Genomic DNA, 10652 nt, shown 5'->3' on the forward strand with positions numbered 1-10652 from the left:
ATAGTTAACGTTGTGTTTTATAGAGTTATTTGTATCTTAAGAATGTATATCAATATTGATACTCTTAAGCACATATCTAGCAAGCGCCAATAGGGATCAAATCTCTTTAGGTGCAAACCATTTTTATACTGCAAAAGTTAAAAAAATCCCCCCCCCCTCCCCGCCCCTCTCTCTCTCTCTCTCTGTATATATATATATATATATATATATATATATATATATATATATATATATATATATATATATATATATATATATATATATATATATATATATATATGTGTGTATGTGTATATATATATATATATATATATATATATAAGATGCTTCTGTTGGAGGATGTTAATGCCCTGTCTCTTTTCTGCTTCTGGGCCTTTGATGAGACAGTGATTCCGACAACAGAAAATGAGGTTCTGGTTAGTCAGGTATGAATTATACATACTCTCCATTAACTCATATGCCTTAACATTTTCTCCATCTTACTCATCTTTTACCTAAATGCCAATTTTGCAATCAATACCCAAATTTACGACCTAAAGATAAATGCCTTTAATGTAGCTCCAGCAAGTGTTTTAGAGTCATGATTTATGCAGACAACTAGCACAGTTTAACTAACATTATAGTTATAGGTTGCAGCAGAGTGTAACGGCTTACCACTTGCCCTCAAGGTCATTTGAAGCTCATTGCGCGGTAAGCCTAGGCCAATTTGGAGCAATGCTTAGACAAAACTTTCAAAATCAGAATCTATATCAGAATATCACAAGGAGAGTCTTCTTAAACGCTTGGAAACGAGTATAGACGTGCTTGATGGTAAACATAAATGACGCTTTTTGGATTTGGGGGCTTTTCCCAAAGGTAGAAAGTTCAGCGTGGAAACATTATTAGACATTTGGGTATATGTTCGCCAGATGGAATGGACAGATGCTTTGGACGTCTTCCTAGAACTTGCAAGTCGAAATCTCTTGAATCTCACGGGCTATCCAGGGTATGTACTATGGAACCTATTTACTTCAACTGCTGCGTATGAATTTGTTTTGATTATTGCTTCGGCCTCTTCATGTATGCCTCTTAACTTTAATTATTCTGCTTTTGGCATTTGGAATCCTTCGATAAATCATGAACATCCCAGAAAACTTGAGGCTTATAAACATAATCTAAGTTTATAATCTAAATTGTGTACAAGATTTATTTTTAGAAAGAGAATGAGGAGAGTAAGATAAATATATATGTTAGTATCAAACTAGAGATAAAAGGGGGCTTTTGAGATACCATGATTGGTTTGGTTAACACAAGGTTTCAATGGGTTAGGAGTGGGGCCATCAATTTCAGCTGTGCTGCTGAGCTCTGCTTTTCTCAACATGATGTAATGCAGGATTTAGCCTTGTACCTCGTAAGCTAGGATAACATTATCACTCCTAAGAGGCTCTTCATGCCTTCCAAAGAGGATAAAATTCCCACAGAATGGCTAACTACTCTCAAATATCAGGCATCTCGCGCTCAGTTTGTTTCAATTTACACAGGTATGCCTGCTCATGAAACCTGCTTTCTTTCCCTTTCCATATGAAACATTGAATAATTATGAATTCAATTTACTAATTTTCCAAGTTTACTAAGGTGTTTGATAAGCATTTTGATCAGCATCATACATTGAGTTTTATCTTTCTAGGACCCTTGTAGGTGCAATGCAAGAACAAGATTGGTGTCAAATTGATTTTCCTGAGGTGGAAGCTTTGGCGTTATTCTTTTCCGCAAATCAATACTATCTTCCAACATTTTTACATAGGACGCCAAAACTGAAAGTTCTTATAGTATACTATTACAGTTCCATGCATGCAAATATTAGTGGGCTGCCAAGATTTTCTTCACCTGTTCAAATTAGGTCTCTGTTTCTTCATAAGGTGATTATTACTTCTCCTCTGTATCAGAACCGTAGGTCCTATGAGAAGTTGGAAAAGTTGTTCATGTGCTTATGTGAGGGCCTTGGGAATAACACTCTAATGGATATGGAACTTGATCCCTTTAACTTTCCAAACATTATGGAAATTGATTTCGATCACTGCAGTGATTTGGGGGAATTTCCAATCAAACTATGCAATTTAAATTCCCTCCAGAGGTTGTCCGTTACTAATTGTCATTTTATCCAAAACTTACCTGATGATATGGGATGGTTAAAGTCACTTCGGGTGCTGAGATTGTCTGCCTGTCCAAGCCTGTCGAGGCTGCCATCTTCCATTTGCAAACTAGGGCAACTAGAATATTTAGATATTTCACATTGCAAAAGTTTGCAGGACCTTCCCACTGAATTTGATTAGCTATCAAAGTTAGAATCGTTGGACATGAGGGAGTGTTCAGTATTCAATGAAGTCCCTATAGTAATACCAAGATCTTTAAAACGTGTAGTCATATCTGATAGCGACAGGCAGCATGAAGCATGGTTGTACATCAAAGCATCTACCCTTCATAACCTCATAACCTCACCATTGTTGAGGTTCAAGAGATCTTTATTTTGGAGTGGCTTGAAGATTGAACTTGGTTTTCCAAGCTTGGGAATAATTTCATCATGCTTTTCTAAAAGTACATTGTTCATGTATTTAAGGGTAAGTTGTTACTTCAATATATGTCATCCATGTGAAGATGTAAAGTTTATTATACATGGAATATTCTGTACAAAATGATGTAAAGTTTATTATACATGGAATAGTCTGTACAGAAACAGAAGCATCTGAAGGTGACAAGCAACCTCAAATGTTCTGTAAAGAAACAAAAGTATCTGAAGGTGATAAGCAACCTCAAATGTGTCAGGAACGGTGCAAAGGTTGTGCAGTTGAGAATGCTTGCCCATAATCCATATATTCAGGACTACCTGATGGTGTAATGTCCATAGATTCAAAAGCACACGATGGTGGAATCTCCTTGTATGTATTAAAAATTCTGCGTGTTTTCTAACCATGTTATATATATTGAAATTGTTCGGTTGTAAGAAATGGGATGACCTAAAAAGATTGTTTATGGAATGTTAAAACCTACTTTCGTGTAGATATTCTTGTGTAGTGTCACCACAATGATGTATGACTTTGTTGTCCAGTGTCACAACAATGACTTATGACTTTGTTGGCCACAAGGCCCATCTTTGATAACTTCTCAATTCAACCATTTAACCCTTTTAAATCAATGAAGAGTATGATTTCGGTTATGATGCTTTCTTTGCTCCTAAACCTAACTTATGTTTCTCTAACATTCTTATTAACCATATTAAAAACAAAAAATTAAACATCCAAAGGAAACTTTGAATTGAAATCAATTATTTTCATTTTTGGTGTGTGTTTAGAGGTGCTTTACAATTCAAGAAATATTGTGGTCACTCATTTCTAACAGTGTTGGGTTAATGGATTAAATCGGCAAAGGTCCAAAAAAAACAAAACTTATAAAAATAGGGATAAATGAACATATTAAAAACAAAAATTTAAATATCCAAAAGAAACTTTGAACTCAATCATTTTTCAATAATAGAGTTCAAGCTTCTGTGATCCATATCAAGTTAGAGAAAAATTCTTCGGTGAAAATCACATGGAATACCATTTGTCGACGTGTTTCGAACCAACTAGTGTGGTTCATCGTCAGGACAAGTTGAAGAAACAGATCTAGCTCATCATGTTAAATAGTCTGAGCGGAGCCTCCAACAGCTACCTTGCCTAACGGCTAGTTTGACTCTAGGACCAGGGTCAAAATTATTATATTAGTTCAATTAGTATAAAATAAATAAATTATTATTGAGGGTATTCGGTTTAAGAAATAATTATTAAAAATTAAAAATTAATAATTTAAAAGGAAAATTAGTTAAAAATGACCATATAATAAATGAATAAGTTAAATGCCTAAATAAAATATATATATAAAATAATTTTATTTAAAAGTATTATTAAAAATTGTATGTTAATTAATAAATAAAAGTTAATTAAGTTGTATGAAGGACCATATAAGATAGAAAATAATAAAGAAAATCAAAGGATGTTATATTAGTTAGGAAGTTAGTTAAAAATATAAGCTTATTAGAATTTGAAAGGAAAAATTAGTTATATGAAGCACCTTAGAATATAAAATAATAAAAATAACATTATTATTATTATTATTATACAATTTTTAATAATACTTTTAAATAAAATTATTTTATATATATATTTTATTTAGGCATTTCACTTATTCATTTATTATAAGGTCATTTTTAACTAATTTTCCTTTTAAATTATTAATTTTTAATTTTTAATAATTATTTCTTAAACGGAATACCCTCAATAATAATTTATTTATTTTATACTAATTGAACTAATATAATAATTTTGACCCTGGTCCTAGAGTCAAACTAGCCGTTATGCAAGGTAGTTGTTGGAGGCTCCACTCAGACTATTTAACATGATGAGCTAGATCTGTTTCTTCAACTTGTCGTGACGATGAACCACACTAGTTGGTTCGAAACGCGTCGACAAATGGTATTCCATGTGATTTTCGCCGAAGAATCAATCATTTTTATTTTTGGTGTGTTTAGAGGTGCTTTACAATTCAAGAAATATTGTCACTCATTTCTATCAATGTTGAGTTAATGGATTTAATTGGTAAGGGTCCAAAAATAAAATAAAAAAATGCTCATAAAAATAGGGATAAATTTGGTTTTAACCATGTTAAAAATAAAAATTTAAATATCCAAAAGAAACTCTGAACTCAATCATTTTTATTTTTGGTGTGTGTTTAGAGGTGCTTTACAATTCAAGAAATATTGTCACTCATTTCTATCAATGTTGCGTTAATGGATTAAATCGACAAGGGTCCAAAAAAAAACTCATAAAAATAGGGTTAAAATGGGTTTTAACCATATTAAAAACAAAAATTTAAATATCCAAAAGAAACTTTGAACTCAATCATTTTTATTTTTGATGTGTGTTTAGAGGTGCTTTACAATTCAAGAAATATTGTCACTCATTTCTATCAATGTTGCATTAATGGATTAAATTGGCAAAGGTCCAAAAATAAAAAAACCCATAATACTCTGTACGAAGAACCTTTCAACTCTGTGTACTGTTCCTAACTCTGGTGAGTTCTTTTGATCTACACCGAGGCCATTCACTTACGGCAGGGACTACCACTTGTTGATATAGATATTTGCTCTGTTTGTTTACCTGTTTGCCGACTTCTCTGTACAAAATTAAATACTTTACGCGGGAACCTCCACACTTTCACCGACTTTGCTGACAAATAGCATAGTCAGTTTGCCGACTTCCGTAGTGACTCCCGACAGTAACGAGCCGATTGTATAGCAGTGGCAGGGATGACCTCTCTTTATTTAATCATTCTTTAATGTGTCATATTGTTTGCCACCAAAATCAAATTTCCCGCGGCAGTACGGGGGTTTTATAGTATTTTATAAACAAGAAAGACAAATCGCTGCACCAAACTGAGCCTTTCACTGCGGTGTCACGAGTCTCTGTGTTAAGTCGTCATAAAGAGAATATGGGGCAGATGCTAAGATTTGCTATGATTTTTCTTGAAAATCTATACGATTAATTTGATTGCTGCGAGCATAATGAGAAAGTAGGAAATAATTGTTTAGGAAGCTTTTGAATAATTGTTTCACAGCACTGAACTTACAAAAAAAATGTTTTAATGGACTTTTTAGTCAGGATTTTGGATAATGAATTGATGATGTTGTGAATATGAGAAAGAAATTACTAAATGCTTCGATTTAGGTTGGAAAATAATCATAAAGTTTAATTTAAAAAAAAAATTGACAATTATATCCAAGAGGTTGAGTAAGTACCTTGGCTTTTAGATTGCACTATGGAAGGGATCCTCAAAGAGGATGTTTAAAATTTTGGTTTAACCTAATTTAAATAAAAAATAAACTAAATTATAATAATAATTTGTAAAAAGTTAAATTTTTAGAAATAATAAATATTTTATATAAGTTAATTATAATTTTTTATTTTGATTTTTAGTTAATTATGGTTTGTTTTTAATAATAGTTGACATTCTTTAATTATGGTCAATCTTTTCAACCTACTCCAAGGGTTTTGGTAGTATTAGCATTAACATTAATGTAGTGTTAACTATAGTCAACAATGGTTGATGTAACATTATTGTTACCATGTAACAATGATCAATCATGGTCAACAATGGTAAACCAAGTTCAACCATAATCTTTCATCTTAATCTCTCTTCAAACATGGTAATCATTATAAATCATGGTCAATAATTGTCAACTATGGTCGACGGTCTTCACATTGTCAACCCCATCAACCGATGCAATAATGTTTGTAACATTAACATTAATGTAACATCAACCATTGTCAATCACGGTTGACAATGGTCAACCGTGGCTAATATTAATGTAACATTAATGTAATAGTCTAACAATGGTCAACATTAATGTAGCATTGTTAGATGTATGTAAAAATAATACATTGTTACATTAATGGTTGATTATGGTCAACCACCTTCAACCATGGTTACTGAATCCAACCCACAAATGTCGAATAATAATTAGCACAAGCACATTAGTAAATGTGTCTGATATATGTCGATTGCTTGCATTTTCCAGCTTGTGTATGACAGTCAAATTATAATGATGATGTTCATCAACATATATCAACCAGATTTAGCAATGTGATTGTGCTAGAATAATTATCTTTTAATAATTTTATATAAATAAAAATATTATAATATATCAATTGCAACAACCCTCGTGAAAATTCCATGTATTAAAAGTTAAAAACAATAACCACGGTTGATGGGACACTTATTCCAAGCTGAATGTTCGGTAGGATGTCCTAGGGGGTGTTCATTTGGTTGTTTATGGCTAAGGAAATTGACAAAGGCAATGAATAAGGCTTTCGAAAGGCAAAATGTCATTTTTGGCACATTTATTGATGAAAATAACATAAATTAGGAGAAAAGGGAGGTGAAATGTCATTGGTTGCATGTGAGGAGAAAAATGAAGAAAATAGAGTCCTCATTTATAAAAGGGCTTCTGAGGATCAATTGGTAACCTTTTTCCAGTTGAGTTTTGGAGCTCTCGCATTATTCTCTCTCTCTTTCATACTCTTGGACACTTAGAGTTTTTTTGGAGCATTTTGGCATTGGAGAAAGAAAGGAAAAGTTGGAAAGAGGAAGTAAAGATCAAGCAGGGAAAGTAAGGATCAAGTAGCTACAACATGTTTCATTGCAAGTATCTATTGACATGTGTATTTTCCTTACTAGATTTGGCATGCACGGTATTGAATGTGGTCCTTTTATGTCATGGCATGTGTTTTTCTAGGCGTGACAATGTTTTTAGCCTAGCCTTGCCTTTTCCGGATAGCCATGGTGTGATGGGGTTCTCATGTTTTGGCTGAGCTGGATTGTCGGATGGATTCGAAGCTGAGTGAGGTGGATCTCTAAAATGATAGAACACATGACCCAGTAACCCCTGAGTCGGACTATGGGTTCCGGTAAAGACGGATTTTTTGTTGCTTCGGATGGCCTAGGAATCCTTTCCAGTGAATGGCGGGATATAATGTAAAGTCTAGAGGTGGTTTGCTCTTTGTTGGGCCTAGTAATCCCAGGTTGGGATATGCGGTAAATCCTAGAGAGTGGGTCTCGGTTTAGAGCGTAGTGATCCGAGTTTGGATTGTGGTAAAGCCTGAGAGACTAGGAAATAGGAAAATTCCTCATGGTGTAGGTGGAGAAATCTAGTGACACCCATGCTTGTTTGGTCTAGTGATCGGGTGGAGATCATGGTAAAGTTTGTTATGATGCGTTCATTGTGTTGGTCTAGTGATCGAGGATGGATTACGGTAAAGCCTGGTTTCTATTGATGAAGGTGAGGTTATTTAGCCTCGGTATGCCCTGGTTGGTTCTTTTATTGAGTCCCACATTCATGCTTGGAATATGGCATGGGGGTGAATGACTTAAGAGATATTTGGATAACCCATTCTATGGTTGGGTGTGTTGTAGCTTTTTTTGGTTCTAATTAACTAGAATATTTAATCATGTTTCTATGCTCATAAGGCAATAGTACAAGGCAAATGAAGGTCTACAGATCAATTAATTAACGTCCCATTTATCTCCATTTATTCATATATTTACTAATTTTCCTTTCATATATCCATAATCATCCATTTTCCACTAAAAATCCCTTTTTCTATGGTAAAAATCCTTTTTACCTAGGAAAAGTAAAAACCCATAAAAGTATTTTTTGCCTAAGTATTGATGTTATATGAAAAGTCAAATGATTCATTAAAAATCATTATACTTAGTCATTTTCCCTTTCCGCCCATATTTTCATATTAACATTAACTTAAGATATTAAATCCTTAATATTTTCCCTTTCCTGTATTATATAGTTCTTTTATTAAATATCCCAAAAACCCTTTAGTTTCGTTAGAAACTATGTATTCATACAAACATCACAAATCAGCGGAGCCATGAGCCTTTTAAACAATGCATATACCATAGTTTTATTTATAAAACTATGTAATAAACAAATATTGCATCGCATAATGCTGCATCCCAAGTCTTTCACATGAATGCACCCCCCGCATTATGATTGCGGTGGGCCCGGACCCGACCACATATATATCACAATTAAATCCCATATCGCGTCCACCTTTCATCGCAGTCTGGCTGAGACAATACACCTCCACCAGTTGCGATCTCTGACTGCGATATGTAAGCTGGACCTGCCGCAAATATATATCGTAATGTAATGCCTTTTCACATTTGTCTTATTGCAAGTCCTAGTTATAGCCTAACCCTCCACCATTTGCGATAGCCGATATGCGATGGGGCATGGACCCAACCCAAATTATAACACAATTCATTTTCCATGTCACGTCTGCCTCTCTATCGCATCCCTTTGTAATAAGCCTTCCCCTGCCATACTCCGATTACGATAAGTGATATCCACATGCACCCGACATCATTATCTGCAAAAATTCATATTTTTCAAATCAACCATTATGTTTTTTGCGAAGTTTTTCTATGTAAAATTGATTTTTGATTTAAACATAGAAATAACCCAAAAGCCTCCATTTCACTGCTAATCATGTTTTTAATCATGATTAATCCATTCCTGCCAGGATTAATCCCTCCGTAGTCTTTCCACCATCGTTCACCTTCGCCCGGTTTTTCCATTAAACACATTTTAATACCATTTGCTCTGTTTGCCTGCTTTAACATAGTGCAGACTCCATAAGCCTCTACGGCCATTGTAAGCCATCATTTAGCCTCTGATACACCCCAGACTCCTCCAATAGTCTTTCAAGCTTGGTAGAGCCATTAAAGACCCTCAACCACCATGTTTTTTTAAATAAATTATGTGTTCTTCAGGTAAGTGGAACGTTGTTTCAGGTTTATAAATAGCAAGCCTATGTAACCGTTTGAAGACAATATGAAGATTTACTATTGAAAACAACGGTAAAACCTAAAATGCGCAGTCAAAAGGTCATTCAGCCAAGTCAAAAGAGATTAACAGAGTTTAAAGAAGACAGGTCAAAGATCAAAATGAAGAAATCTGCCAGTGTAGAGGACACACCAGCTAAAGGGGCAAAATATCAAATAGAAAGCCAACACAACTTGAATAAAAGGGGACAACAAGAAGCAACTCAATAGCTTCCCCTATCTTCTTGCCAAGAAGATCTTCTCCATTCCTTGAATAAAGTTTAAACAATTTTTAGATATTTGTAGTTTTATTATTGTATAAATAACTCTCTTTTAGAGATGTTATTGGTTCCAAGTTGAAGATTCATAAGCATTGTTGTAAAGTTGTGATTGTTGGTTCCACTTTGAACTTGGAAGTTACCTTTGAAGGGAGCTTTTGTAGATAATTGTTGTACTCAGTCTTTCTGGGGCCTTAATACTAAACAGAGGATTCAAAATTTGGTTTTGCACAGTTTTTGTGTTCTCCTGTAAGTTTTTCCAGTTTTCAATCATTATGTGTTTTCTTCATGTGCTTATGACTTGCAGAGATATCTAGGTAGGAACAATTAGAGTATCAATTGATTCCTATAAGCTCTTGAATTGATCATCTATTAATAGAATGGATTAATGCAACTGACTATGCCTCTAAATCCCCTCTAATCATAAATCTTTAGCATCTTGTGTAAGCTTAAGTATACTACCTTGAATATTTTGAATGTAATTCAGAAGGTTTTCCAACTTATGATTGTTCTGTTTTACAGTCTGGAAAGTGTGATAATCATATTTTTTTGTTGTCTTCTACTCACCACTATTTTGATCTATATGACTGTGTAAAGTCTTATAGCAGCCCTCTGGTGAAGCAATTAATATATCCCAAAGGATTAATTACTTCAATCCTACATTTGCCTTCTTTCATTGGTCTTCCAAAATTAAAACCAAAAACCCCCAAAACAATTATTTTAGATGTCTGGATAATCTTATTATAATTAATTAATAAAAATGATTTAATCGAGTTACCTATTGTAACTATATTATACGAATAATAGTAATTTAATACTATTTATTATATTTAAATAATAATAAATTTAGGTTATTTGAAGATTTGATTTATTAATGACCTTTATATTTAGTCTACAATAATTTATTAATGACCAATATATCTAGTTTCCTTTGGACCCTTTGATTTAAACAGTTATTATTAAATT

General features: G+C 33.4%; 1 pseudogene; it reads left to right on the forward strand.

The window, feature by feature from the left end:
• The first annotated feature begins 323 nt into the window (after positions 1 to 323).
• LOC149223278 (putative disease resistance protein At5g47280) lies at positions 324 to 2527 on the forward strand (annotated as a pseudogene).
• The last annotated feature ends 8125 nt before the right edge of the window (positions 2528 to 10652 follow it).

The sequence above is a fragment of the Pinus tabuliformis genome, chromosome Q, assembly GCF_031772625.1.
Source record: "Pinus tabuliformis cultivar Carrire ecotype Pingquan chromosome Q, CPIR1, whole genome shotgun sequence".
Classification (NCBI taxonomy): Eukaryota; Viridiplantae; Streptophyta; class Pinopsida; order Pinales; family Pinaceae; genus Pinus; species Pinus tabuliformis.